Raw genomic sequence first — 1,809 nt, 5'->3', positions numbered from 1 at the left:
TGTGACAGTTTTTTTTTTTTTAACTAGCCTCAGGGTAATGAAACCGTGACATCAGAGGTGGGCAGAGGGAAGGGGGTTATTCTTCAAGATAATGAGCACAATGTGTGCCTGATATCAGCAGCATGGAGCAAATCTAGCCTGCAGTCGGTCTTCAGCTTCCAAGATTTTACAGAGTATAAATGTCAAACGATGAGGTTTCTTTTATTGATTAAAAAGCAGTCATGACGGTGGTGGTGGTGGTGGGGTTCAGGAAAGGACTGCCAAGTGCGGGGAGGTAACTAGTTTATTTATGATTTATATCCCGCCCTTCCCACCAAGGTGGCTCAGGGCGGCTTACAGCATATAAAATCTAACATAAAAATATTAAATTTAAACATTTTATACAGTTAAAACATTAAAAAACATACAGCGGTTTCATAGAACTACACTCAGTTTCCAGTGCCGGTTAGTTATAAGCCAGCCGGAAGAGGACTGTCTTGCAGGCCCTGTGGAACTGGGCAAGGTCCCGCAGGGCCCTCACCTCCTCCGGCAGCTGGTTCCACCAGGAAGGGGCCATTACAGAGAAGGCCCTGTCCCTGGTAGATTTTAGGTGGGCTTCCTTTGGAAGGGGAGGTAACTACTGCCTCCACATGCAACTTTCTCAAGCATTTCCAGGAGATGCTGTTTTTCCTCACCCAAGGAAACGTACAAATTGCCAACTTAACGAATACCGAGGCACTGTTTTCTAAATTAGTAGAACAGGGAGACTGTTCAAGCATTTGGTGCTATTGTTACATCGGCTTCATGTAATTCTCCCTAGCTCCTTCCACCATCATGTAGAAGAAGGGCAATACAGGGACCAGAAGTATATGCTGGACATCAGAGACATAAAGGATTTCCTGTGAGGGTAGCATGTGTACCCCTTGTCCCTTCCATAACCCCCTCAGCTGTTATCATGAAAACTGTTACAGTCTCACTGATCCATCTGTTTGTGGATGTGTGCCTACACTTCAGGTTTATGTATTAAGAACATATGGAGCTTTGCTGGATCAGACAAGTGATCCATCTAGTCCAGCATCCTGTCTCACACAGTGGCCAGCCAGTTCCTTTGGTTCTGCTTCTTCTAATCTACTTATTCTATGTGATCTTGAGAATACACACACACACACACACACAAATTGGCAGCAGCCCTGAATGTGTGAACCTGGCCATAGTAGTAGACTTTAAATGTCATTAGCATGCTTATTCCTGGGAAACCTGGTAGGGTTTTTTGTGTTTAATAATGTTATTCCTCAGTTAAACATTAACAAACCATAAAAAAGAAGGCGGAAAATAAAAAAAGAAAATACAAATTAAAAATAAGTTCTGAGTTCCCCAAAAGTTGGGTAGGTAATGGCTGCTATAACGCACACTAAATAATGCACTTTCAATCCACTTTCCAACTGGATTTTATTGCATGAACTGGCAAAATCCAGTTGGAAAGTGGATTAAAAAGCGCGTGTGTGACTGCAGTCAAAAGTGCAGCAGTTCAATTTCAGAATCTCTACATTTACTTTAGAAAATGTTTGTTACCTGTATCATTTTATGCAAACCAAAGTGCACCTGGGTTTCTGCCCACAAGAAGTGGTGATACCGTGAAATCTTTTTTTCTGTGCAATTCCTTTCCTCTCCTGAATTAAAGAAACAAAAAATTTACGTTGGCAATGCTGTCTGTCATGCTTCCTGTGTTACATCCATGATGTGCATCCATAAGAGTCTCCGTCTTAACGAAGTTTGAGTCCAGTGGCAACTTTAAGACCCACAAAGTTTTATTCACGGTATTCAGGGGTG

This window comes from Heteronotia binoei, chromosome 16 (genome assembly GCF_032191835.1).
Source record: "Heteronotia binoei isolate CCM8104 ecotype False Entrance Well chromosome 16, APGP_CSIRO_Hbin_v1, whole genome shotgun sequence".
Taxonomy (NCBI): domain Eukaryota; kingdom Metazoa; phylum Chordata; class Lepidosauria; order Squamata; family Gekkonidae; genus Heteronotia; species Heteronotia binoei.
This window is presented reverse-complemented; position numbering follows the sequence as displayed.